This window comes from Rhipicephalus microplus, chromosome 2, assembly GCF_043290135.1.
Source record: "Rhipicephalus microplus isolate Deutch F79 chromosome 2, USDA_Rmic, whole genome shotgun sequence".
NCBI lineage: Eukaryota > Metazoa > Arthropoda > Arachnida > Ixodida > Ixodidae > Rhipicephalus > Rhipicephalus microplus.
Window position 1 is genome coordinate 239524232 of NC_134701.1, and position 26907 is coordinate 239551138.

Here is a 26907-nt window from a genome sequence, read left to right on the forward strand (position 1 = left end):
GTCCATGCTCTTTGCCTTTATTTTTATATTTCAAGTTCCCTTTAGCGTACATAGCGTCAAACCACAGTTTTTTTTCTCAATTACGGTTATCCTCACACGCATTTCTCTTATTTGCATCTCTTTTCCTTCGCGACAGGCACACCAGGGGCTCACAAAAGTCCTCAACCACTCTCGGCTTGAATACTTGAGAACGTAAGGTGCCCGGAAAAACATGGGGTGATGCAGCGCTTTCGTAGGAGGAAATCCCTCATTTCAGAAAAGCTTTTTTTTTCTTCCAATGGCTTTAGTTGTGCCTGTTGCATATATAAGCAGGTTCACTTCCTTCCGAGTTTACTCATTCATTATTCATAAACTTTGACCTCCTTGCCAATCGTCCATTGTTTGTGCTAACGTCGAATCTCCGAACTTATTTTGTCCAACCGAAAACTTTTTATTGATTCTAAAAGTACAATTCTGCAGGTATTGGTGTGAATCCGACTCAGTCTAACGAATGCACAAGGTGCGTCGTCTGTTGTAGTACAGATAGTTTTCTGTGGCACGTTTTCGGAGAAGTATGAAAAAAAAACAGTGTGGTTATCGGCTTCGGTAATGTGGGGTGTACATGGAGGCAGCTAAGAACTCCAAAACTGTGGAACACCGCACCTACACGGGAAGCCCTAAGTTTGTACCGCTGCAGTAGCCGTCACTGATGGTGTATGACCGATATGAAGGAACCTGCTGAAGTATTATAGACAGCAAATGTTCTCACACTGACCAGCAAAAGATATGACAATATCTGCGTCCACTTAGAACAAATGTTTGCTGGTTAAAAGGACAACACCGTTCACGGGGTAGCAGGTAAAAAAAAAAGCGCAGAAGCTAGTAGAGAAAAAAAAAAGGCAGCTTCGCACAGTAGTGGTGACATTCTTGAAGGAAGCGCTGAGCTGGTTGGCCTTCCCATGTTTATTTTCATCTTTTCTTTCTTTTTCCAACACTTTCAGTATTTTATTCTCTTTCTTCCCTTTCTATAGCTCTCTTTCTTTATTTATCGCTTTTTTATTATCTATCTCTTTTTTTCTATCTGATTCTATCGCTCTCTTTCCCTACCTATGTCTTTGCCACTTGATATTTTTTTGTGTATTTCTTTCCCTTATATCTTCATAAGTTGCTCTTTCTCGTGCACAAGCGCTCTCTCTAGTGTTCGTCTGACACTCGCCCTGGACCCACACGGTAGTTGGGCTTCCCCGATTCCCGGGGCTCATACCAACCTGAGAGGTTTTGCACGGCGGAGCACAACTTGCCGATAGCATAAACAACTTCACCGTAAAGATGAGGGAGAACGCGCGTGCGGGTTCGAAGTGGTGATTATTTTCAAACACGATAGTCTTTCTTGGGGACTTTCGACCCAAAAAGTTTGGTCTGTCTCTCTATTTGTCTGTTTGTCCACCCTTAACTGTACTCTAAAAGGCACCAAACGTAACCTCAAACGGCCGACCCCATTCGCAGCACCCACCAATATTGCTCAAGGTTCAGCGTTCATACTTGTGTGATTATCAATTAAAAAGCAATTATTGCGCATACCTGAGGCACCATAACAACATGTCAATATTTTGTATGTGTGTACTTTACTAGAAAAGGCATACGTAAGTAAATCTAAGGACCGTAGCGTTTATGACGCTGTGCTGACCATGCAACGCTTGCACAAAAAGGCAAGTGTTTCCAATGCTTTGCTAAGACGGCACGGCACGGTGGTGGCACCTACCCGTCGCCTTGCATTCTACACCTTATCACCTCCGAGACGGGCGCGCACACCGCGTGCTTCGTTTTCAAAGATAATTGCCAGATAGCGCTTATGCCTCACGTGTGACGTGACTATAGGCGCTTGTTCGCCTCCACTACATGCTCGAGGCACTCTAACGCAGAGTCTCCAAAATAGCATTCACCAATTTTCTTGCGCAGAACATCAAATGAACGTCTTGTTCACTCTCTCCAGACGCAAGACTATCGTCTTTCGATGACATTTGCAGATTAACATGCATATATGGAGCAAATTATTTTCATTTTCTTTACGAAGAAGCACAAGTTAGCTATAGCTTGAACAACTTCGATTTAAAGATCACTCATTCGTCGCTCTTCGACAGCGACTCAAAGCCCGTAACTGAGTATGCTCCTAAACGCGCAGGCATCAGGACTACCTGTAAGGCGAGAACAAGGCGCAGGCATTTATTTTCATGCCAGAAGCTAATCAGTGCTGCGTCGCGTTCAAGCAAGCCCGGGGACGTGGCTGGTTAGGAAATGGCGGGTTGAACGCTGTTTGTCTCGACAGGCAGCTGCAGACGTGTGTGTCCAACGCTTAAACGTTTCTAGAAAAACCACGGAGATTGCCGAAAAATAGTACGACTTTTCGATCCTTTCATGTGTTTGTAGTACAATTTAATACAAGTTATCTCAGCTTCTCGAGACATTTGCTCGTAGTCTCAAGAATATCATCTGATCATCCGGCACACGGCTTACTCCGATTTTTCGTTTCTTCACCGTTTGCTGACAGTTGCGTAAAAGAAAATTTTTTGGAGGGAGGGAGAAGAGAAAGAGGTGAAGGGGAAGGGTTCAACCATATTTTGTGCATGTTCGTGCTTGCCTTTGTACTTGAGTGTGCTATACACTCACATGCAAAATTGAAACTTTTTCAAGGGAAAGGAAGAGGCTTCCACTCCCCCCCCCCCCCTCATAAGGATGCCAGTGTTGACTAACTTTTGGGGTGGTTGTTTGGGCTAGTTAGTCTAGCAATAATACCGAGATTGGGCACCAGGCAGACTACCTGGACGAGAGCGGACGACCATCTGTCGTTTCTCCGCCATTGCCCACGTCGTCCACTAAGTTGTTAACATTCCCTCTCTACTCAGAACTAACGGTGGTTAACGTTATTCTCTGCTCCGCAGAACTAGTACGCTAGTTGCTTGGATGGAACAATCCAAACAAGCAAGCGTAATATCATTTACCTTTTTTATGCGTTTTCTATTGGGTCACGGTGAACTTTCGGATTTGTGGCTACGCGCATGGTCTTCTGGCGAGGCAACTTTGTGTCGTGAAGGTCAACTCAGAAGGCTGTCAGGGCTCGCAGCACTCACACAACCAACGCCATAACCACTGATTCTAACAGAAACAGTTCGCGGTTCTCAAAAATGGGCTCCTAAAGGAATGCACGACGGCAGTTATTAAGGGAAAAAAGAAAGCATTCAGAACGAAATATCCGGGATATTTGAAAACACTTCAGTTACAATGTACTGGAGAAGGGGCAAGGAATCAAAAAATGGGGAGGACAGAAGTGCGAACTTCGAACCAACCTGTGCTCTAAGAGAGAAGGATTTTAACAACGAAAGGCTCGGAAATGAAAAGGTTGTCAAGGGATCTGGATCGCGAGCTGTGTTGAAGGACAACTGAATACAAGTGAACCTGATTCGGCCTGATAAAAGGTATGTGCGTCTGGAATTTAAATGCGGTTTAGGTTGCCCTGATTGCATGCTGATAAACCAGTAAGAAGGTAAACACAAAATAGGACCTTTAAGCGAATCAAATGAGAAAAATATGTTCCATGTATTAAAATGAAAATATCATGCTTATTAGAATCGGGTTGCTGTATTTTATAGTTTGATGAGTTCTAAAGTATTGAACGAGCAAGAATGGAAACCATAAAAATTAGAAGTGAACAATTTTGTGACTTCAAAATGCAGAAAGTTTGTCTCTCTTGGGCTAAAATTTACTTTTAATGAGCCCGATTCAAGCACAGATCATGTATAAGTTACAAGGTTTTACATTCCCGCAATTTATGCTGTTAGAAAATTGGGTCACTCATGCAACCAACGTATCAGATTGATATGCACGTGCTATTACACAATAATGTATTAATTTCTCGCAGATACTATTGCTTTCTTTTCTTCTTTTTTTTCCGTAATTTTTTTTGCCGTAGACCTTTATATAACGTTGATATCCGCATAAGCCACAGAGTCTGCTGGGGAAACACTGGCCGTAATATTTTTCGGTCTTACAAAAGAATGTGCCGGTAGCTAGACGAAACTGTTATGCCTTGAAACGTTTTGTCTCTGATTTCTTCGTTTATAGTTTATACCGCAAGCTTTGTCTCCGACCTACAATATGTCAGTGAGTACTGAATCTCAGTGAGTACAGTCACTGAGATTCAGATGGGGCCGTGAGTCTGAATTCGAGTGAGTCTGGTTGAGGAAAATATTGTGTAGTCTAAGTTCGAGTGAACAGAAAGTGCAACTTATATTTTATGAGTAAGTGTCAGTGAGCTCCAGCTTGAATTACTGACCCATGGTTTTATCTACTCGTCTATCTTCAGCATTCAGCGTTACAATGGCTCAAGTTTTGTAGTCGTCTTTTTTTTTTCAGGTTTCTTGATTGTACTTATTGATCAGAAATGCGATTTATTGCGGGTAGCGGGAGAAGGAAATAACTTTATTCTGCAGAGTCTTTCAGGAGAAGCTCTTATTAAACATACCTCACGCGAGTCGCGTTTCATGAAAGTGTCCGTACTGGATTGAAACCACTGATAGCTCGTATATGAAAGTGCAAAATCAAACGGCGTATCGAAGAACACTGTTGCAATGGCGTAATAGAGCATTGACACCAAGATTGAAAAAGCCAACTTCACGCTAACCGACCCATGATTTGACTTACTCAGGTTCACTCTGACTCGGTTGAAGTCATGAGTCTGAGTGAATCCAGCTGAGTAATATGTTGGGGAGGTTGAGTCTGAGTGAGTTCGCTTGAGAAAAGTACAGTGAGTTAGTCTGAGGGTGTTCGCAGGAGAAAAAAAAGACATATTTCTTAAGCGAGCTTGAGTGAGCTCCCAATTCTTTGCAGTCCTATGAGTATTACTCACTTCAAAAAAAAAAAAAAGAAAGGAAGAAGGAACAGGAAAACAAGCTTACACTTTGTTCTTTTATTATTCATGGTCGTCAAATATTAGGCACCCGCGTAAGGAGGCAGTTTCGATTCCATTGCATCGCTGAGACGCTTTTTGTCTTGAGGTTAATTTATTGCGTTTGCTGCTTTCTATCTTTTTTTATATTATCACCCCTTAATTCCCTTCCCTCAGACTAGATAGCAAACATGATTCCCGCTTGTACTCAAACACCCCTGGTTTGGTCCACACTCTGCTTCAGGATTTTTTTATCATTTATTTATTTGATTTGCATCGTTCTCGATTTTTCGGTCATTCATAAGATGAAGACTTTTTGCTCAACACCAACGACGCCGAAACCAACATGAATGCCGAAATTTCTGCGCCGAAACAAGGTTTCTAACGATACAAGGTTTCTAAGATGCCGAAACAAGGTTTCTAACGCTAGCGTTAATATATTCTAACTTTGGTGAAATATGGGCCGATAACAGAGGCAGTGGCAAATTCCGTTTGATGCATTGGGCTTTAGAGGGGTGGCGGGGTAGAATCAGTGCTATAAACTGAGAAGAAAAAAAAAACATGGCTTTTGCCTTCCAGTCGTCTCAGGTGAGATGCATAAAGAACCCAGGGTGAGCTTTCTTTTTTTTTTGTTTTTACCAATGAGTGGGTTGGCATTAAACGACCAAGTGAGAAGTTGCTCCTTAATGTGACATTGTTCGTCTGACGTTCCTTTAGCGTGCAGTTAAAGCAACCAAAACATAGCACACGCATGCTCATCTCATTCCGCCGGGATCTAAATGGGAGAGCAGTGGCAGGGAATGAAACCAGCGAGCTTTTTCAACGTATGCACAGCGTAAGTAGTACTAAACATTAAAGAAAGACATCCCGTTTCATCAAAAGCTAAACAAGCCCGAACAGTGCGATGGCGTAGGCACGTACTTCGTAATCAGCCAAGCAACGCGCCGTCAGAACTCGCACACATTCTGTATCATCTAGACTCGCTGCGTATGAGCGCTGCACGCTACTCGCGCACAGATTCCGAAAGTGGGAAGGCGGGGGAGCTTTACACACAACGGGAGCGAGCCTTGCTACCGGCAGCACATTTTTCTTTCAGTAATTAAGGGCTCCCGCTTGTTGTCTTACATTGTTCTCTTTAACACATTCACTTGCCGCAGCCGTGCCACGTCTCCCGCACCGTTGTGTATTTTTTTGTTCTCGTTTTGTATGCGTAATAATTAAAGAGGAACCTGCTAATTATTGTTGTTTTTGATATCACGACTCAGCAGTGCGAACGCGAAGAATTATACTTGCTAAATCCTCAATTTCGCTCTTCGTTTTCACGACGTAACTGACTACGCTGGTTCAAGAAAAGTGAAGACACTAAAAAGGAAGAGTCGATGCGTATTGTCGAAATATAGTGCAGTAAAATTATTATTCTAATCGTGGTGGCTTATTTGGTGCAAAACTTCCTTCGTTTATTTAGAAATAATAGGAGACATTTCAGCACTCCACCTCAAGCGTATGTAATATTACCGAATAAATAAATATAGCGAAACTATGATGGATCATTAGTTTTGTTTTAAACACATTGATGAATGGGGTGGGTAGTATACACGGATTCAGAAGGTACAATTAACGACTAAATAACAAACCTACAGTGTTTTCACTGTCGTTGGCTATTGCAATATCGCCGTAATGTCGACTCGAGCAAAGCCAACGTCCTTCAGAGAACGACATGACGTACTTATCTCAATCGATTGCGCATAACCAGTCGTGCTGCCGAAAAATTTGATGTTGCGTTTGAATCTGTGAATGCTGTGCACTTTAAGGCAAATAGAGCATTGGTTTGGACAGCGCATACTAGAGCATACGTTGGAAAAAAATACCTAAATTATTAAATTTTCATCCACTGAGTAGCACTTTGCCATCGATCTAATGTTCGCGCGTTCTAAGTAGCCACCATGCTTTCCAGGGTGCAAAGAATACGCGCGTTTCGCGATGTCTACGTGCAGAAAACAACGCATTTTTGTTTCGCAGCGTCTTACGAAAATATTGTGGTTCTATGTGCATCTTGAACAACACTAAAAGCATTTTTACGTGATTCTCTGTATATAAGTGCCAGTGACAACCCGTCATTGGAAGCGAGAATGCATCATCGTATAATTCAGTATAAATAAAAAAACATCGTGTCAAATGAGTTATGCAGAAACCCGCAAGGTGGCGCAAGGCGGTGGAACCCGGAAAGTGGATGGTTGCCTTCTTTCCCTTTCATAAAACAACGTGCGACCGCAATTTTTTGGGGAGAGGGGGTGTGTAGTTGTAAACAAAGGCGTAGGCAAAATTTTTTTTTAGTGGCGAAGTTCCTCAGGGTGTGGGTAGTTCCCTTGTCTGTAGTAATAGTATTAGTTGTTGTAGTTGTAGTAGTATGGAGCCACTTCTAGTTAACTTTAGGAATTGCTCCCTAAATGGCCTTGTGTGTATATGTCCTTGGAAATATTGTCACTAGATGGCGTTAGTGGTTTCTGTATAGTTGACTATTTGGTATAGTTGACGGACGGAATGATGGATGGGACAGACAGACGACCGGACGGACGGGTGGATGGATGGACAGTTTGCCCCCCTCATCACCATTCACTTCATGAATATGATGTGAATGTTTTTTTTTTGAAAGGGGGCAAGGGGGCCCGACCTTCATATGAAGTGGGGGGGGGGGGGGGCGCAGGCAGAGTGTCATTTTGGGCTCTGTGCGTTATGGCAAAAAATAAATTCAGGTTAAGAAAGGGGCACGGGTTCAGTGTCTAATCTCCAGACTGGCTGTAAATGTTAGTAGTAAATGGGGACCTGAGTAGCCGCTGTCCTTTAATTGCTTCTAGGGGGCCTCGATGCTCGCTTTGTTTGCTTTAGGTCATGGTGCAAGATATTTTACGCTACGGGTGAAGTCATCTGGGGCGTCTACCATGGCACGGCTGCCATATTCGTGCTCACGCCGTCTCACCGCGCCACGGCAGCTCCCCTGAGAAGTGCGGGACGCTAGCCGAAAAATGGTGGCGCGGAGGCATTTTCCTAAAATAGCAACACCTATTTTGGCGGCATGCGCGTCAGGCGCGCTAACTGCTACGCCGGTGCTTTGCACCTTCACAAGTTTCATGTCACTGGAGTTATTTTAGGGGCGAAGCTTCTTATAGCCGCACCCATTCGTCCCTCGTAGCCGTTGTAGTAGTGTGTAACAAGTATAACATTTTGACCTCGAAGGTGCTGCCGAAGAGAGATTTGTTCTGTGCATTGTTGAACAATAATAGATAGTGCTCAATGTACATGCCAATGGCTCCTAAGGGGGAATGAGAGACAGGAGGATTCGGCTTTTAGTTAACGTGCACACTGCGAATTTTTCATTGTTCAACACACAGAAGACAAGAAAGGGTTGCTACGTTATACTCACTCGGAGTAACCTCCTAGGTTTTAGAAAGGTTTAGCGAGCGTTGGGCCGCACTGCCATGAATACAGTGAACTAGTGTATACCGTGAACTCGAGGTGGTTAAAGGGGGAAGTAGACACGAAGCGCAAGCCGTAAGAAAGTGTGCGTGTGCCACCTCTCGTTCAGTCCTTGGAATTTCCGCTGGATGGCGGTGCTTCTATACGAGGAATATATGATGAAAAGATGCGAGATGGTGATACTTTGAGTGTTGAATAGGTGGACGAACGGACACACAGACAGATGCATGGACGGACGCACGGATGGCTGCACGGACGGATGGACGCATGGACGGACGCAGGAGCGGATGCATGGACGAAAGCAGGGACGGATGCACAGATGAACGTGCGGACACACGAACAGACGCACGCACGGATGGGCGGATGGACGCACGGGCGGCCACATGGACGCACGCATGTACGGATGCTTCACCCCACTAACCATCGTTCACTCCGTGGATATGCTGCCATTTTTTTTTGTACACTGCCCAGCTAAGATGCCATGGAATGTTTGGGGGGAGGGGGATATGAAGCGAGAGCACGAGTATGCAGAGAAAAAAATACATATTAAAAACAAGAGGAGATAGAAGAGGCAGCAAACATAGCTATCAATAGTATGGTATATTGAATGGAAAGTTATGTGAAGAGCAATGAGGTGAGAGGGTATAGGTTAGCATAGGATGGGAAACGAAAGCGAGGGTGAGAAGGAGGAAAAGAAAGTGGGCACCCCACGCATTTTCGCACCTATAGCCTTCCCACAACTAGTGCGTAGCTGCTTCAACATTTTTTTCTTGTATATTGACGTTGAAAAACCTCGCAACAAATATATTTTTTAGGAGCGAAGCTCCTTAAGGCGTAGGCTGTGCGTCCCCTGTATGTAGCCACCTCTCGTGGCTACATACAGGGGACTACATACAGTGGCTACATATAGTGGCTAGCGTAGTATTACGCTAGCCACCGCCCGATCTAAAGGGTACAGCCATATATATCCGTCCATCCGTCCATCCGTCCGTCCGTAAATCCATCCATCCATCCATCCATCCATCCATCCGTCCGTCCGTCCGTCCGTCCGCCCGTCCGTCCGTCCATCCGCCCGTCCGTCCGTCCAAAAGATGCAAGATGTTATAAACTAGACGGCGGTACGTGTAGTTGATTATGAAAGATGCGAGGTGTTATAAAATAGGAATGATGCCACATATGGCGCGTGTCATCGTTCGATATAGTGCGGCGACGTACGCTAGGGGGAGCGTTGCAATAAAATAGAGTGGGCAAAATGTACGGAGGATTCATGGTTTACCAGGTTTACCTCCGGAGCTTCGCCCACTCATCATCATTCACTTCGTGGATATGGCGGCATTTTTTTTGGTTGCGAAGGTGTTCTTGTAATTGTGCGTAGTTCCTGTGATAATATTTAATCTTCTGAACAGTGTCATTATTGGTGTTGGTGATTGATTATTATCGTTATTAGGTAGCTCTTACTGCTACTACTGCAATAACTACTGCATGTTGTGTTTGCCTGTCACTGTGAGTCGTGCTCAAAGAAATCCAGGGTGAGTGCATGGTAAGTTCATGGCGAGGGAGGGCTGAAAGTTTGAGATGTCAGTTATCCAGCGTAAGACGAATAGGGAGACAGTGGAACGTTAGCAGATGTGCTGCCCTCTTTTTCATACGTCTCTTCGATTCGTGTCACCTGTCACGAATATGTACCCACTGCTGACGCTGCTGTACAGGAGGTTTTAGCTTTCGTGTAAGAGATGAGATACTGTGCGACGCGCGTCGTACCGCTCGACCAGTTAGCGTGGCGTCATACTCGGCAGTCCAGGAGGCCTGCGAACGGGCGGAGAGCCACGGTCTTCCAGTCCCGGCGTGGACGCGGCCAGCAACTGCAGTGGACACCTCTTAGTGGGGTGTCTGACCAGTTCTCCAGGACCAAATAAATTTAATTTCACTTCACCGGATGGGGAGGGGAGCCTGTTAGCACAAGAATCTACTCCGAATGGACACTCCGTGAGCCTACCATGCCAGCCGCAGAGGAAACACTCCCCTGTGTGTAGCGTATCCTTCGTGCGAGCACTTCATGAAGAACTAACGGTTCTTTGAGCGGCACACAGTTCCATTCATCTTTCTAATGTTATGGTTTTGCAAATAATGCAATCGCAGTGGCACACGCTAGGCGCACTCGGATGGTCACCAGTTAGACCAGAGGTTTGAGGCTCGGTTCTGAGACGCATGCAGCTGCAGATAGGAATGAGAGTTGCTGGGCGAGGAGATGGCGCTTTCGGTGTAGGAGAGGAGAGGACATAGAGGGGAAGTAATGTAGGTGGGAGGAGTTGCGTGTGGAGTGTGAGCGGATCTCCAACTGTTTGTGCCGCGTAGTGGGTGCGACATTCGCCGTAAAGAGCAATCCTGTGTAGGTTCAACCTAGCGTTCACAGGCGCCACCCAATTAACACTGTTGCCAGCCGAGGTTCTGGAGTACTTTGGCGGTGAACTCGGTAGTTCTCGAATTCTTGGCCCTCCCCCACCTCTAGTTTTTGTGTCGGTGCGTTTGTGTCGCAAAGCATTGGACCGTTTTCGGTCAAAATACTTCAACTCATGGGCCCTTTTGCAGCCTTAATCCTTAGGGCTAGTATTGTTAATAAAAAAAAAAAAAACTTCAGCTCTCAGGAACCGTGAAAGCATGTGCACAATTCTTCTTATGTTCTTTGCTGTCGAGGCCTCACAGAATATACCTTGCATAAAGGTTCACCTCAAGCGAAAAAGCAATGCGAGAATAAATAGGCACTTTTGACGCGGATGTGTGCACAACCGTCAATAATAGCAATATCTTTTCAATGTCATTAGGGATTTCATTGTACATTTTTACAGAGTACATTTCAAAGTAATTCTTATTTTCTGATATATTGATCTCAATATATATACGATGTTCTATTCTTGTACTCGTACCACACAATTTCCTGGAGTAAATTAATTTATCTTTAGCGAATGATAACAATGGATAAATATTACTGAGTGAATCAAATATATGTAATTCTGCACCCTCTGCTGCCGTGATGACCTCGCTCCCAATAAGCAAAATGGCTATGGAATATGCGGTGTTCCGACGCTAGACACAGCTGCCGAAGTCATGACATAAGTCAAATTTGACTTAAGTAGGCCGTTTCTGCCTCGCGTCACGTTTCGCGAAGCACCGTGTCCGGGCATCGCCAACGATTTGACAGAAAATGACGTTGGTCTTCTTGCTTCCAGCGAAAATGCCACTATTCTTTTTTCTGGTATATTTATTGGGAAGTTAACGTCTTTCATTACTCATTGGCGGACAGTACTTTGTCCTCCGGTGCCTTTCACTTAGTTTGTTATACACTTTTTTCATTATACCCCCCTACTCATACTCATGCGTAGGCTTAACTTTTTATTTCTCTAAAGCTCTCTTATTTTCTACTTCTCCAATGCTGAAGCTCTATTTTCTTGAATTCTTTAGTACGTTTCGCCGCCAAAACTCTATTAAGCTAATTGGAAGATTGGAATACGAGGAGACAGAATTTTTTTTTGTTACAATGAGAAACCAACAGACGAAGGGGTCGAGGAGGGCATAGCGTAAATTGTGTGTTGTGTTATACTGAAGTAATGGTAAACTAAATGGAACTTAGTATTAGACAAAAAAAAATTGCCCGCAGCTTCCCTCAGGGGAACACTGAGGAGGATGCGGAGCATATAATTGGTTAACGGGGTGTTAAAGTGCGACTTACTTGGGTCGATGGCTAAATTGGTTAACGTGGTTGTGAAATGGGGTGTTAAATTGCGACTTACTTGGGTCGATGGCTAAATTGGTTAACGTGGTTGTAGGAGGGGGTGTTAAATGAGTGAACACGTACACACGTATGCGAAAGGGCGGCGCTGGTCGAAGGGACGTCGATCATTGTGTTTGTGGATTCGTTGGAATTCATTTCACCGCGACCTTGGACGTCGACGCGCCGTACAAACCAACCGACGAGCGGCAACTAAGCGAGCGAGCGCCGACCTTGAGTATATATACAGCACGACGGCGCATGCACTGTCAGCTGTTGAATGTTCTCGAAGCGCGACGCCACATGCGCGTCCACTGGAGAATCAGGAGAATTGTAGATGTCGAACGCGGTGTGTAGAGGAGGAAGGGTGCACAGATGGTGGAGGAGTGAAGCGCGCGCGGTGTGTAGAGGAGGAAGGGATGCACAGATGGTGGAAGAGTGGGCGACGGCGCGACGGCGCATGCGCGCGCGTCAGCTGTCGAATGTTCGAGAAGCGGTGCGGACGGCGCGGACGGCGCGGACGGCGCACTACAAGGCGCGAGTATAAGATGCTTCCGCATCTAAAACAAATTCCTGGCTGTGGGAGCCAAACATGCGCTCTTCTCATTACACACGCATAGCTTTTCTATAGTAAAAATTGTCCGAGTGAGTAGTCCGCGAACGTTTGGCGGCGTCGACGAGAGTGCATGCCATGTTTTTGGGGGCCAAAGCACGACGAAAGGAATGAACCAAACGACATCTGCCCCCCCCCCCTCCCCCCCACCGAATGGAAAGTGTGAACGCAGGCCTCCGAGATGGTCTTCCGCTACGCGGTGGTCAATTCCAAAGGCCGAGGGCCACCACTTTTGATTTCGACAATCTTAACTAGAGTTTCTGCTCAGACCCTTAAAAGGTCTTTTTTCGCGAAAAAGCCCTTCAATCCTAGGAAATACGTTGTAAGCTCTGACCACGTTAACTTTAGCGTGCCACACTCGTCGATGTGGTTTCGAGCTTGCTTAATAAAGTGAAGATGAAGAAATTTTAGAATTCAATCAAAGTTCGTGTTTAGGAAGGACTGACATTATTGTGGACGATGCCATAATTATTTTCAAGATTGTAGCAGCAGGAGCTTTAGAACAGGCGAAATAAACGCTTCCCTTGCTCCACCCCCGCGAGTGCGCTGAAAGTGTGGGCGTGGAAACATACGTCATCTTCGGTTCCTCTGGCCCGGAGCAAGTGTTTTTTCTTATCTTAAACCACGGCCTCTGTGACTAACCCATGACGTGCCGTTGCCGGAACTAATCGAAGAGGTTACACTTCAGCAGTGCTGCTGTTGCAGATGATGCGTCATATCGAGAATGACGTCACCGTGTTTGCTCAGCGTCTCAACATGCCCGGCGAACACAGCCATTGTTTTTTCACCAAAACGTGCTATTGGCGTTCACTTTTGAGAACTCTCACATAACTTTTCTAGTTCAGCAAGGATCAAACTGTCCTTACACGCTTCTAAGTCATTTTTTTTAAAAGTGCTTCAGCTTTCCTTTAAGGAAGGAAAACCAGAAGGAAAAAGGGAATGAGAAGGAAAGGGCAGTTATCAAGTTTGGCATAACTGATACGCTACCCTTCGCAGGGGGAACATTGAACAAGTAACAAAAGCGATAAAAAGATGGGGAGCACAACTGCACACGCAACGTCTCGGAACTGAGCGGCAGTCTTCTACAGTATACAGCACCAATTAATTGTGATCACATGGTTCTTATTGTTGAGTTAGCCATTGTCAAGTCCTTAATCTGTTCAGGAAGAACTTCCTTCAATAATGTGAGCACAGGGCGTGGTATCTTACTTTTGAAGTACACATGCGCTAATGCTGTAGATGTTTCGCCGTACTGCGACAGCTTATAGGTGCGTTACTTGCATTGTTAGTGGCCGCAGTCAACGCCCCACACTTGCTGGCTCAACGCTGTAGCCGGTTTCTCTGAATACTCGGCTAGTTGCCGTAAAATGACGGGGACTGCGAGGGTTTTCAGCCAAGTAAAAAAAAAAAAAGACGCTGATTAGCACAGGGGCTGCTATATTGGAACTTTAGAACAAAATAATTTCGACAATCGCGAACACACTGAAAGTTTGTTGGAAAGAAATGTTTAAAGAGAGGTCCAACGTGCGCGATGCCTCACTCTGGTAATTATTTCAACCAACAAGCACTGCGCATACGCCAACATACTAAGTGGAAAGTATAATTGGATTAGTAGGAGGAATGGATTCCGCTTTTTTTTAATATGAAAAAAGTATACTAGTTTAAATTCAAATAATAAACAGTGAAGAACGTGCACACAATGCAATTGAAATCTTGAGTGTTCTTTAGACTCCCGCAGCAATAGAAAGAGCGGAAGAACTAAAGAAAGAAACAGTACGCTAAGGATTGGGGGTTAACCCTAACGTAGAGTTAAGGCTAAAAGCCACTTGATGGTGACGACACCGCCTTCTTGCTTGTAAAATGAAATAATTTCGTTAGGATGTTGAAGGTATGAAAACATAGGCCTTGAGCGGTTTCTTAAATGAGTGCTGGAGCAATAACATTGGTCTTCACTGTTTACCCGCGAATCGCCGTCGTCATTCCTTAAACAAAGAGAGAAAAATGTTTAATTTAGCCTTAACGAAATGTGTGATATCTATATTATTTGTCTTGAATACCACCACGGAGTGGTCAGTCTATCTCCTCTTGGCAGCGCATCAGTTGCTAAAACTTCAATGCGTGTTCCTCAGTGCAATGCCTCAACATAGCTGTACATGTTTTTTGAGTTATTTGTCAATGGCCAGAATACTTAAGAAAAATTGTGAATGTCTTGTTAATGTTGTTCATGGCTTCTAGTTCAACTTGAAAAAAAAAACGAACTTTTTTGACACTCTAACGTGGTCAATGAATTTAGAAGCGCCTACAAAAACTACTGCTGCACGCATTGGTGAACTTTCATGGCTCACTAAGACAAATTAAGTTTTCAGGAGTTATCTTTAATCCGACAGTGGCGGTCTAGCACCGGCCATCACATCGTGGGACGCTATTGCGTAAGTGCTCTTACTCTTCTTTTTTTAAGATGAAAATTTGCAGTGTCAATTCTACATAGCTTTAGAGCCTGAAATATTACTCTGCTCGTCAAATGGGCTACGCAAATGGGTGGGTAATATAATTTACTACCTGTCATTAGCAAAACTCAGCAATTTGAGGGAGGCTTTCTTTCTGTTCAGCTTCCACATTGTCAAATGTTCTACACATTTCATCGCCCAAGCACTCCCTACAGATGGTTAAAGAGTGCATAGCGACGAGGAGGTTCCAGCCAAATACTTGGATGGGTACCTCGCCACTACCGCATACCACACACAGGCTTGACGGAACAATTTAACCAAACTCTTGGTGACATGTTGTCGATGTACGTTGTGTCAGACCACTGCAATTGGGATCTTGTTCTTCCGTTTGTCACATTTGCGTACAACACCATCTCCTAAGCCCCCTCCGGATTCTCACCATTCTTTTTGCTATACGGCTGCGAACCCTCAAGCATCAGCGATACGACCCTACCATACCATCTTGACGCTGATGCGGTGTATGCGTTGGCTCACGGCGCCGAAAAAGGCCAACAACCGGCCCGTTCTTTCACGTATACGGCCAACAGTATTGCCAAAAACAGCCTCGTGACTCTGAAATCTCTCCTGACCTTTTGACTATCGACTCTATTGTGTGGCTTTAGGTCCCATCAGTTGCTGTTCCCGGCCTTTCGTCTAAGCTACTTCTAAAGTACCACGGTTGCGCAGACTTTTCCTGCTTATTATGTGGCTGAACCCGTTACACCATCTTCCAACCTTCCTCGTCGGGGCCAAGAAACAGTTCATATTGACCGTCTCATGCCGTATTATGATCCTCTGACCTTTCTTTCGGTAGCCAGGGTAGATGCCTTTCAATACTGGGGTGATTGTGAGGATTAAAAGAGACACGTGCAGAAGTGCATTGCCATCGACGGGCTCGCTCCACTGTTCGCTCCCTGGCTATGCCTTGCCTGCTATTGCTGCTATCGTATCGGTCGTTGCGTGTACCTTAATAAACACCCGTAACACTCTATATGCTCACAAAACCACAAGACAAACGATTCCATGCGGAGACCCTTCGATATAGCGTATGCTTGCATTTCTTTTTAATAATAGTTTCTGCGCACTAACAGTTCGCGTTTTTCCACTTCCAAACTACATACAGCTTTGTCGTAGAACGTTAGTCTGCGTTGGCCTCAACGAGGGTCAGTGACGTCACCTGCAAACAGCGAGCCTTCATTCCGCTAGACCATGGGTCCAAACCCACATTCCAAAAGTGGCTTCTCCTCAGCAACTACCACGAATATCTAAAGTCATCACCGAACTTATCGAAGTGCTATGGAACCCAAGCCCCGTCACCTGGATTCACGACCACTTACAGAAAAGAATTTCCTGGGACCTTCGCTGACGGTCTCGCATACGTTCAAGGCCACGAAAGCTCTCTTGTGCCTCTTGAGGACAAGTGCATTTCGGGAGCTCTTGAGAACGGACAGCGCGAGACCAGGCTGTGTAGTCTGCAAGCTGACTATTTTATGCATCTCTTCATTGCTCTTCATCTTTTGAGGGGCGAAGCTCCTTAAGGCGTAGGCAAGTCCCGCGTCTTTTTAGCCTCTGCTAGTACTCAGAGCACTCACTAGATAGCGTGGTGGCACTCGCACTGCTCGCACAGGGAACGGGCACAGGGAAACGGCACTCGCACAGGGAACCGGCAACCAGAACTGCGGAGAAGAAAGAGCAAGCAAGCTTGGAAAAAACAGGTTCAGCCGGTTCATTTGTCGCAAGGCCCAGCTTAAGCGAAGTAGTGGTGGGGCTGGGATGGGACAAAGCAGACGGCGTCACAGGTGCAAGTAACCCCCAGGTGCAGGACGCTCCTGCTGAAAAGTCACAGCATGTGATATTCGCCGAGGACACGAATTTAAATCGATGCACAGAAGCCATCAAAGAGAGGGTAAGAGGTGACAAGAGGCTTGCAGTAGGGGCGTTCCCAGGACGCAAGCTGGAAGCAGTCATGAGGAAAGCGAGCGCAAAACTCAAAATTACAGCTGATAGACGAAACCTCGTGATAATTTCAGGCGGTTTAAATGATGTCCTAAATGAAGATGCAGCAGGACTTGCAACTACGCTGGCGAAAGGCGTCAATGACATGCGCGCCACTTCTCCTCAGGTACAGGTAGCGATATGCACGATACCGGAGGTACCGGTGCGTGATAGCCACCTGCAAAGAGCGGTTGTCAACGCAAACCAAGAGATATGGCGGATGAGTCGTGAGAAAGGCTTTGAGATGGTGGAAATAAACAGAGATGTGCATAGGTGAGTTGGTTTTCAACGAGACAGAATTCACTTCGAATGGCGGCTAGGTCATGAGGTGGGTTGGCGACTTGCAGGACGCGCAGTAGTTTTTTTGGGGGGCAAGCGGGCCCTTCGGGGTGCAGGATAGCTAGTAACGAGGAAAACAACCAGGGAGACTCACTGACAGGTGGTATGGACAGATACGATTCCAAAGTGGCACCACTATCTAAGATAGGTAGAGTCCGTGGCAGAAACAGACGTAGCCACGAGCGCCGAGCCAATTCAGACAAAGGGTATATTAACATGCAGGGTGGTGGAAACAGGCTGAAGTGGGAACAGATAGAAGAACAGCTAAGGGAGGAGAGGCCGATGGTATATGGTTTTGTAGAAACACATCTCAGGGACATGGAACAACCTCCTAACAATGCGGACTACGCGTGGGAATATTGTAATCGAACAGAAGGCAACAGAAAGGGGGGTGGTATTGGGGCATTCATTCATAAAAGTACAGACTGGCAATGGGTCAAGCAGGAGTACAAGGAACATTTAAGGCTAAAAGGGAAAGTGGCAGGGCAAATGACACTCCTTGGTTTCGTGTACTTGTGGACGGGAGCAAAGGCCAAAGAGGAAAACAAGGCAATGGTAGAGTGTATATCAAAGGACATTCAGGAGTTAGGAGCAGAGTGCGAGATAATTATACTAGGAGATATGAATGCACACATAGAAGATATAGATGGGTATACCGACCCGACAGGCAAAATGACCATGGATATGCGTGAAAAGCTTGATTTGATCATTTGCAACAGTACCGACAAGTGTGAAGGGCAAATAACATGGGAGGTAGGAAGGCTGCAGTCGTAGATAGATTACGCACTGATGTCACATAAGATGTATGATAAGCCCAGGGGAATGCACATAGATGAAGGTGGCTCCAGAAGTCTGCGTAGCGATCACAAACGTATCAAGCTAAGTTTTGGAAGAGCAGTGAAAGTGGGAAGGAGACAAGATTAGCCACTACAGGAAAATATTTATTCAGAAAGGCAAATTGACATAGCCACTAAACTGATTGAGAAAGTAATCACTGAGGATAATAAAATAGTGTGGACATACACGAATCTAATTAAACTATTTGAGCGAGAGCTTGCTAAGGCACGTGACAAGTATACCTGAAAAAAAAAAAGACACAAACCCAAAAGTTGGTGGGATGAGGAAGTTAAGAGAGCCGTAGCAACACGCCAGGAAGCCTCTAGGGAACACAGACATGCTAAGCAGCGGGTTGAACCGACAGATGATGTTGAAAGAAAATGGGAAATCTTTCTAAGCTCTAAATGGATGCATCCTTTCTGATCAATGAAAAGGTTAGAAGAAAGGGAGCCCAGTGGCTCACAGAAGTACATAAGAAATATAGAAAGGCAGCTGCGAAATTTCGGAACCATCTAAACTCCCTAAGAAATGAGACAAGTCTAGAGCAGAGGTTTATAACTACAGCTCAAGGTGCTAGGCTAGAAGGGGACGAAGCGATTGAATATACAAGAACAAGGGTGACAGAAAAATTTCAACAAAGTGCTTTATGCACCACAGTAGACAAGGAGGAATCAAGTGGCGCAACGGCTCCATTTTAAAAACAAGAGTGGGAAAGGGCTGAGAAAAGGGTTCCTAGTAGTACATCAACAGGCCCAGATGGCATTCCAATTGTGCTGATAAAGACATTAGGTCCGAGGTCTAAGCAGGCTTTTAGAGAGGCAGTGAGTAAAATAATAATCGATGGAGAAGTTCCCGATGGATGGAAAGTTAGCAGGATGAGCATGATCTATAAAGAAAAGGGGGACAAAAATGACATAAACAACTACCGTCCTATAACAGTGACATCAGTGGTCTACAGGCTGGCGATGCAGATTATAAAGGTAAAAATGCAGGCATGGATAGAGGATGAGGGAGTGCTGGGGGAACTGCAGAATGGGTTTCGGAGACACAGGAGGTTGAAAGACATTCTGTTCTCACTGACGCAGTGCATTGAATTAGCAGAAAAGGAGCATAGGCCCCTGTGGCTAGCATTTTTGGATATCAAGGGAGCGTACGATAGCGTGGTTGAAGAGGAATTGTGGGGAATACTGGACACCCTAGGCGTGGAAGATGTAGTCACTAATCTTCTAAAGAATATCTATAAAGGTAACAAGGTAATTATAAAGTGGAGAAAACAGGTATCCAAGCCTGCAGAGGTAAAACAGGAGCTTAGGCTGGGGTGTCCCCTGTCACCTTTATTATTCATGATGTACCAACAAGGAATAAAGGCAAAATTAGAGGGAAGTGGACTGGGCTTCAACCTCTCTTTCGTCAAACAAGGAAAACTCATTGAACAGGCACTACCAGCATTGATGTACGCAGATGATATAGTGCTAATGGCCGACAACAAGGAAGATTTGCAGATTTTGGTGGACATCTGCGGTAATGAGGGAGATAGGTTGGATTTCAGATTCAGTAAGGAAAAATCAGCAGTCTTGATTTTTAATGGCAATGAAAGTAGTGAGTTTAGAATACAGGAGGTCAAGCTAGAAATAACAGATAAATACAGATATCTGGGCGTATGGATAAACAATGGGGCCGGGTCCCTAGGGGATCACGAAATATACTTGTCGACTAAAGCTAACAGAAATGCAGTGGTAATGAAAAACAGGGCACAGTGGAATTACATTAGGTATGATGTTGTGAGAGGAATATGAAAAGGGGTCATGGTTCTTGGTCTGACGTTCGGCAATGCAGTCTTGTGCATGAGATCAGAAGTTCAAGCGAGATTAGAAATTAAGCAACGTGGAATAGGTAGGCTTGCCTTAGGAGCTCACGGGAATACACGAAATCAGGGAGTACAAGGTGATATGGGATGGACATCTGTTGAGGGCAGGGAAACTAGCAGCAAGATAAAATTTGAGAAGCAATTGAGAGAAATGGGGAAGGAGCGTCGGGCTAGGAAGGTATTCAGCTACTTGTACATGAAGAATGTCGATACAAAATGAAGGAAGCGAACCAGAAAATTGACTGGTAGATACTTGGAAAACAGCAGGGGGCCAAACCAAAAATAATTATCGGTTAAGAAGAAGGTGAAGAAAACTGAGACCGGTATGTGGAGAATTGGCATGATTAAGAAGTCTCCACTAGAGATCTACCGAACTTTTAAGCAGGAAATTGCCAAGGAAAGGGTCTATCATAATACTCGGGTAGTTCTCTACTGTTTGAGGCCAGGACGGAAGTATTGCGAACCAAGACTTATTGGGCCAAATACGAAGAGGTAGACACTGTATGCAGTACATGTGAAAATGAGGAGGAAACTGCCGAACACTTGATAATGTTCTTTAAAGGGCTTCACCTTATAGTTCAGGATGATGGCGCAGAGTTTTTCAAAGAACTGGACCTTAGGGACCGGGAGGGCAAAATAGACTTTAAGCAGGTAGAATCAACTAGAAGGAGGTAATCTTACTGGTGGCTAAAGTCAAGGCACGAGTGAAAGTTAAACCCTTCACTGCAAAGTACGAATCCTTTACCTCACTATATTAAGAGAAAAAAATAAATATAGTTTTTAGTTCATTAAGTATTACGGCTAGGTGGCGCTAGCCACCTCCCGATCTAAAGGGTACAGCCATATCCATTTATCTATCTATCCTGCTAATACTTGGATTACTTACTAGATGGTGCTGCGGTGCTCGCTCTACTCCAATGCGTACTCTCGTGTGATAGGAGACAGTGTTCTCTCTTGCGTTATAATGCGTTTGCTCTTGGCGCGCTTCCTCTTTTGCCGGCACTCTGTGTGCTTCCAGTACGAGCGACGAAAACAAGGCGGTGGAGCGGAGGGCTCAAAAATGGCTGCAGCGTGTACTCGGCGTCTTTACGTGATGATCGACTGGGTAAGATTTACGGAGGATCCACGGCTTACCGATGTACCTCCTGATGTTTGCCCAATCATCATCACTATTTCAGTGGATATGCTGTGAATTTTTTCTATCTCTTTCTAATATTGCCCCTTTCCCCCACGCCATGTATAGAATAGCCAACCGACCCAAGCTTGGTTAACTTCCCTGCCTTTTCCTCTCCCTTTCTCTGTCTAAAGATATACTTTCGTGATTTTAAGGTACTGCATTCAGCTGCAGAAACCGGAAACGCGTAATTACATCATGTTTTAAACACAGCATACGTTATCATCTGTTTAGTTTGTACTGCTGATGCATATTTCCAACGTCGGCCCGGAATAGAATAATTACGATCATTCATGTCATTGTAAAAATCTTAGATCAATATGAAAAAAAATGTGTGAGCAAGGGCGTGAAAGAGGAGGGAAGAAACGCAAGACTATCGCAATTTCAAGTGAATACAGTAGCGTAACAAGGACATTTGTGTGTCTAAAATCCTGTGAATTTAATAAACGAGCTGAAGTGGCACTCAATATTTTTTAAGGGAACGAGAAAATTGGTTTTGGTGGTGCCTTCATTAGTCAGTGCGAATACCTTTGTCGTTGGAATAAAGCAAAACGTCCAAAATAGCGGCACTGCTGCGAGGGGTCAAGCCTAGATCATATATTACCGGGCACTTCACCGTGCCTCCGAGATTAGAATCCGCCTCAGGAGCGGCCAACATGCGACCGTTCATCACGAGGCATGCAGTGTTGCAACGGGACCGCGTTTACCACTCTCAGCGTGTTGCGAACCGACCGGTTACCGCGACTGTTACAAAGCGACGTAGAAAGCGTTTTTCTAACAATACAGCACTTGCTTCCATATACCTAAAGTTGTTTTTTGGACTATCTCTTTCCAAGCATTACTTTTCTTTGAAGGGACACTAAAGCGAAACAATTATTCTGATTGGGCTCGTAAACCATTAACGTGGAAGCCTTGCATGCCGCATGAAGCGCTCAAATCGACCGTTGCCTTCGGCGCCAACGCGAGTGATGCAAAAAATCGTCACACGATGGTGTCACCGTATGACGGCCCCATTACTTCTCATAGCATGACGTCACACGATGACGTCATAACCTATTCAAAGGTGGGTCGATCCCGGAGGCACTGCAGAACAACTTTGGGCGCTGAGAGCTGTCGGGGGAAGGGTGAGGGATCAATACAGTCGACTAAGAAGACAAAAAGGGGTATTTGTGAATATATTTGAAAACTCTAAGGTTAATTTCGCCTTCATACGTTTTTTAGTGAAAGAGAAAATGAAGGTCGAAATTTGTTTTGTACACTTCACGCGCGAACTTCCGCATGTGAGCATTAGAGTGGCATCACGAATTGCGAAGCGTTTGCTCGTATTTTTGCCGCTTTGTCCTCTCAAGAATATTCTAAAGCTTGCTGAGCTAAGTATGTGGCCCTCTTTGAAAACAATTAACTTCATTCCTACTATTAAGGATAATGTGGTCTCTAGCTGACGTCATGGCGAGAAAACCAGAGAAATCCACCGTGAATTTACACTGGCATTCCCATAGAAGGAAAGTGAAAGAAAAATACCTAAGTTACAGTGATTCTCCTGGCTCTAAACACATTTTTACAGGCGTCAGAAATTTATCTCAGGCGACTCATGGAATCACTCGAGCAGTATATGAGAGCAATGCCTTCCTATACCGCTACGATTCACACATTGAAATGGGAGTAATGGAGCAGATGTGCTTACGCACCCACGAAAGAACAAGACGAAGATCGGTGCTGTGATTGCGCAAGAGTCTGTGCTGATCGCGGTTCTTGCAATGCTTTACCGTGCGATCGTTCGTCGTGAATACACAACGATGAGCGTCATTACATGGGGTAGAGTGGGCAAAGTCACTATTCTGACCGAAATAAACATCAATGTAAAGAATCAACTAAATGTCCCACAGTCAGTCTCGCTATACACTTCCGGTTTCTTAATTCACTTCTGATTTCAATTGCCATTGTGTTCATTCAATATATCGTCGTCATAACATTAAAAAGACAAAAAAGCACCATTTTATTCGTCCAGTTATAACGCAATGAGTGAGTTGTCTGGTGTTTGTTTTTATTTATTTTTATTTTTATTTTTGTGCATCGTTTTCCTCCGCTATTCGGACCTGATCTCCGAAATGCAGGCACAGATGTCCCTAGTCCGCGCAGCGTTCAGAACTCTGCACTGATTACAAAACGCAGATGTCGATAGGAACCTGAGGGATTACCACGCAGCACTGTGTGAGATGAACTTCATAAAAAAAGCAAACAAGGTAGCCACACTTGAAGCTTCAGCATTGCTGTAATATGACCCGCATTCGTCAACAGCTGTTGAGCTAGAATGCAGCAAGGCCCCTGACTCTGCTCATACCGTTATCAATGCCCGGTGAACTGACGGGATAGAGAAGAAAAATGGGGAAAACTGAAAACAATATATGAAAATTCTACTCAAAAGACGCGATGGCTCCAATAAATAGTGTTATTTCAAGTCTTTTTGAACAGCTGCAGAGAAATGTCCGCGCGTGGCGGCTGAACACGAGCGTGAGCCGTCACGTCACATTCACCGAGGCGCATAGAGTGTACGAGTGCTCCTGTGCTCCTCTCGCCTTTCTCCGCATCTTGCATTAGTCTCACTCTCCCCCTTCCACAAAAGCAGTGATTCCCCAGTTGGGATCATTGTTCGATCCCGGTGTGGTTCGCGGTGGTTCTGGAGAATTATAGTGAGAGGTGAGCGGCTTGAGAGACGCGGGTGACGGATGGCCATTGTTCGCATGCCCGTTTTCGGTGGATGTAGCATCACCAAACACCAACTCCTTTAGTTCACACTGCACTAGGTACACGTGATAGTTTGAGAAGACGCATTAAATTAATTACTTTTTGTACAGTTTCTGCCTGAAGTTACGCTTGTGTCTCTCTTCTTCAGCACCCAGTCTTTCAATCTAAGTGAAAATCTCGGAGGCAGAAAGTTTGTTCAGTATCCCTTTAAGGCATTGAGCTTGAAACTAAGTGTGAAATCGATTAGAGGCATTTCTGCATCGCGCTTGAACGCAAGCCTCAGCATGAAAAGCAGACAGGTGTTGAGAGGAATAAAGCGAGAACGGCAGCAGAACGAGGGAGCTCTTTTGACCTGTGCAGTGTGAGCGCGCCGGGGCACTTGTGAGCATAATCCTGAGCTCGCATCCCGAGCGTGGGCCCGGCCAAGGTCAGTGCCCCCGCAACGCCGTCAGCGTGGGTGGCGGTGAGCGGAAGGGCGACAGGAAGGTGAAATGAGATTCAGTGGGGCATTGCGTGGTCCGACGGCGAATCGAGACGGAAGCCAGCGGCCTCGCCTGGAGAGGCTGTTGGAAGCGAAAGTACGGCTTTGAAGAGTTCGCGCGCACCCGGCCATTTCTATTCACAGCTACAGCTGGTACAGTCTCAATCACACTTGTCTAAAACGGCCAGTCGGCTGCCTCAGCCTTCGTATCTGTACGACACGCCGGCTTATCGCTGAGGGTTTCCTGCTGGGTGCATGAGCTTGGAAACGTATTGACAAGAAACCAACCCAACGGAATGAGAATGTAACACCAATGATATATCTGTATAATAATAATAATAATAATAATAATAATAATAATAATAATAATAATAATAATAATAATAATAATAATAATAATAATAATAATAATAATAATAATAATAATAATAATAATAATAATAATAATAATAATAATAATAATAATAATAATTTCAAATCACCAATTGTTACGTGCATATATGCCTGGCCTGCTGAAACCTTCCGTCTGCATCCATCACAGCAAACTGTAAATCGAGGCAACAGCTCGACATATCCGCGTCGCGTCGCTATGAATTGAGCCACGCTGGACGATGTTTTAAGCATCTGGGTAACTTGAATGCATGCGAGCCCTGATGTAAGAGAGTTGCGAAGAATACGCTGATGCTACACGAACTAGAAGATGGCAGAAACGAAAGTACGTGCGCTCCTTAGCCCTAAATTCTCCTGCCGAGCGCTGTACATCATTACACTCGTACTAAATGTTGACGAGGAGCCTCATGAACGAAGTGGCGAACCAAATAGGCAGGATTGAGAGCTTCCTGGCATGCCACGACTGGCGCGACGAATCGAGTGCGTGGATTCTTGGTAAGTGGATTACAGGTAACTCGGGTTTCATCGAAGCGAAAGTTGTGCGTATAGGACCTTGTCCTCGAGCCAGCTCTTATTGCTCATTACCGCCTCTTGATCCCCGATGGTGGAGTCGACGGCAGCAGTATACACGGGAGCGAACATGCACGTAATCACCGATCACGGATAATCCGTTGCGGGTCTTATTAGGCCGTTTGGTTGGGACTGTTAACAAAGTTGCTTTCTGACCTCGGATAAATACGGTTGCAACGAGGAAAGAGCTGGCACGTGTTTCGTTGTTTATATACATCGACAGATTTCAGCAGCGGCCAATGGACTCTGCAGGTCCACGCCCTTTTCTTTGCTTTTTTATTTATTAATTTTTTCCTTCGGACATTCTTATCATTTAGGCGTAAGCACTTTATAAGTGGCTAGCTAGTTCATGAAATACCCTTTATTAACTCTGAGTTCAAAGACGGGAGGACGCTTTTTTTCTCGCCTTCACCATGCTTCCTAAAGGCTCTGTCACCTCTTTTCCGCCTATTTCTTCAGGAAACACGAGGATAATGTCGTCACTAAGCGCTGAGCCTACCAGGATTTCACGCTTTTTGTCTACATGCGGTTATCTTCCATAGTACAGTCGAATGCGTATGAAACGAAGTGAAATCAGTTGAGAACTGACAACATAGTCATGTGGAGCGGGCGGCTGCTTGGCAAAACAGGTTTGCGGAAAATTTGCGACTTATATATTTTGTGTAAAGACCAAATCAGAATCTACTCCTTCATGTTGGTAGGTAACGTTTTGTTCGGTTCAATACCGGCAAGATCTGAGTAGGCCAACACAATAGAATTAGCTCCACTTAGTAATAATTTCACCCAATGCGAAACGCTGCCTGCCACCACGCGTAAGTGTGGCGATTTATTCATTCATTCACAAAACTTTATTTCTGTCCTGAAGCCCAGTCTTTTCAGACCGAGGCGGGCCACGTCCACGTCGGTACCGTCAGGCCGATTCTTGTGGCGTCATCGTGGACCTTCCGGACTGCCCGTAGTTGGTCTTGACAAGACGCGCTTCGCACCATCGTCTGCCAGTAAAGCCATTGTTCTTCGGGGTCGGCGAGATGCTTTCAGCTTAGTTTATGTTATGTGCTCCACGCGTAACCTTTACAATGGTGAGTGATCTCGAAAGTCAGCTTCGCCATAGCAATGGTCATTTTGAGAAGTAGTCGGCTTGAAAACTTTCTGTGGTTGTGCATGCATTAGAAAGAACGTTGGAATACTTTTTCGACGAAAACCTGTGTGGCCTGGAAAATATTAACTGTCAATCTGGTAGATATGAACT

At 45.1% G+C, this 26907-nt stretch overlaps 1 long non-coding RNA gene across 1 annotated transcript in view; it reads left to right on the top strand.

Annotated features, from left to right (window-relative positions):
- The window catches only part of LOC142787707 (uncharacterized), a 70860-nt gene that overhangs the window by 37766 nt on the left and 6187 nt on the right, over nt 1-26907 (top strand). The window lies entirely within an intron of this gene.